The sequence below is a fragment of the Mesocricetus auratus genome, unplaced genomic scaffold, assembly GCF_017639785.1.
Source record: "Mesocricetus auratus isolate SY011 unplaced genomic scaffold, BCM_Maur_2.0 Super-Scaffold_15014, whole genome shotgun sequence".
Classification (NCBI taxonomy): domain Eukaryota; kingdom Metazoa; phylum Chordata; class Mammalia; order Rodentia; family Cricetidae; genus Mesocricetus; species Mesocricetus auratus.
Genome location: NW_024429186.1, coordinates 56165039 through 56167718, shown reverse-complemented (window position 1 = coordinate 56167718; position 2680 = coordinate 56165039). Strand labels below are relative to the sequence as shown.

The window sequence follows — 2680 nt, the reverse complement described above, 5'->3', positions numbered from 1 at the left end:
AACTGCTCCTATCTCATCATGCTGTATAAAAGTTGATGAGGAAGATATTTATAGTTGAAGTATATTGCTTACTTTAAACTCTTCTTGCTATAACTAATGGGACAACCCAGCAGAGAAATAAACATAAGAAATATATTTTCCTGAAAATGGTAGAGTTGTTCTGACCTCATCTAGTTAGGGGGTACGGTGAAATCATTGAGATCTAAATGATTACTATCCTGTGTCTGTCATGTAGTACCTTTCTGTTTTGGTTATGGTTCCACATGTCTGGAAGCTACCATTAGATAAAGGAGAAAACTGAGCATCTCTTTCTTATCTCAATGTGTTAGGTAGACTCACTCTTCTATTTGTTGGGGGAAAATTACATGACATTTTTTCCCATTGAGGGAAAATAGAACTATCATGATAAGCTAAGTTTGTCAGGCTCTGCTTCTGAGGTTGGACTGTAACTAGTTTTTGTTTGTAAGGAGGAAAAGGGGAATATCCTGGTAGATGACCACAGTACCTGATATCCTAGGAGGAACTTGATAGTAAGTGTTGGTAAAAGTAGGCAATGAGTAAAAAGAAGAGAAAATTCTGAAAACAATTAATAACACTAATGCTCATCTCTTTAATTTATTGGAAAGAAAAGAAGAAATATAACTTAATTGTGCCATCTAAATGGTTTCTTCTTCTGGTAAATTGTCCTCCTGCTGTTGAAGAAGATAATTATTCTATTTGTGTATTAGAGTCCTGCTAGCTTAATAGATCCCTAATGAAATTAGCAGAGGGATTGCATTTCATTATGCAACTTTATGCACAAAAATGCTTATTACAGATACCTTTATGTGTTTGCATGTATTTCTCATTTATTTTACTTTATTAACTCATACCTTTAAAAATTTGAAAAACAAATTGTTGTCTATGTAACTTTATTCTGCTATAGTCTGTCTAGCATCAATTTCTGGAATCTTGTTCTTTTTTATTGATTAGTTAAATAGTAAGGAGAATTTGCTATCAGATTGTAAGTGCTTTCAATTTTCATGAGGGATGCTTATATTCATGAAAAGTGAAAACAAAAGTTCTATCTAAGACTTTGGAGGAAAAGCAATAGATCAGAAGAGTGAGATACAATATCCTGATGAATTCTGGAAGCAGAAGACAGGAGAGAGATAGGTAGATACAGCATAAGCATAAGTCAGTGTATACTAATCAGTAAACAATGGAATATAGGTGACCAGGGCAGGAGGGAAGAAACTCGAAGAAAGTCAAAAGAAAGAGGAGATCTGTGATGTATCTCTTTAGAGGTCTCAGGTCATTGAGGTAGAAAAAGAGGAAAGGTGTCCTTTGAACACCAGACTTCCTCCTTTGCCTTTTCACCACTCTAAACATTCTCTTCACTCTGCAGTCCTTCATGACAATACTTGTATAATACTTAGAAGGCTTTGCAGGTCATGTTGTACACTGTATTGAGCTCTATTATACACAGTTGTTAGATTGCTGGTGTTCTTCCTCAGAAACTGGTCCAGACTGCTGAACCATTCTTCTGTCTGTAGCATATAGAATAGTACCTCATGACTAGTCTATACCCAAATATGAATGGATTCCTATACTTTTTCCCACAGGTCTAGATTTGAAGACAGTAATCCTCAAACATGTACTTCCTTTTTTAGTCGTCAGATCTTTCTTACATAACAACTTTTGAGTTGGAATATGCATTTGAAATTCAGGTTGAGAGGTAGCATTAATGGCTTCAATTGATGGCTTCCTCTCTATTTTGCCCTCTGAAAGGTGATTTTGTATACTGTCCCCAGTCAAAAGGTGGAATCTTTTGCATTAGCAAATATGCTTTTCTGCTAGAAGAATGGAAGGAGGCAGTGCTAAGCTAGTTTCTATTGTAGGTTTCAAAAGACTTGTCGTTTAATTATTACTTTTGGAGTCATTTTACCTATCAGTGAATACCCTTGAGCTAGTATGAGAGCTGAAATACTATATGGGAGAAAGCATATTTTTGTCATTAGAGGTTATTCTGGACTGGGTTTAGCTGTATGAATCCCAAAGCAGCATGGGGCACCTGTATAATGCTTTACATTTGTTAAATATTTTCATGTAATTCCAGAATTTTTTACCTTCTTTTGAATGTACAAATATGACCAATTTATGTGGATGCACACCTTCCTAAAAATTCTTTTCTTGTGCTCTCATCGGCAGCACATATACTAAAAACTGGAATGATAAAGAGAAGATTAACATGGCCCCTGCACAAAGATGACATGCAAATTCATGAAGCCTTCCATAATTTTTCTCTATGGAAACTCTGAAGGCCAGAAGGTCCTGGATAGGTGTCCTACAAACAATAAAGGAACATGGATGCCAGCCCAAACTACTATACCCAGAAAGGCTTTCAGTCACTATTGAGACAAAAACAAGATATTCCATGACAAAACCAGATTTAAGCAATACATATCCACAAATTCAGTCCTACAGAAAATACAGGGAGGAAAACTCTAACCAAAGGAAGATAAGTACAACCAGAAAAACAATAGGCAATATATAATCCCAGTTTACCAAACACCAAAGAAAAAAAGGGAGGAAATCACCACACAATAACACCACCACCAACAAATTCAAAACAAACAAGAATGAGCAACCAATGGTCATTAATGTACCTCAATGCCAATGGTCTTAACTTTCCCATAAA

The 2680-nt window shown here is 35.6% G+C and overlaps 1 non-coding gene across 1 annotated transcript; it reads left to right on the top strand.

Annotated features, from left to right (window-relative positions):
- The first annotated feature begins 2174 nt into the window (after positions 1-2174).
- On the top strand, positions 2175-2282 carry LOC121139660. The gene has a single exon (XR_005876561.1). It is a non-coding gene; the product is annotated as a U6 spliceosomal RNA (small nuclear RNA).
- The last annotated feature ends 398 nt before the right edge of the window (positions 2283-2680 follow it).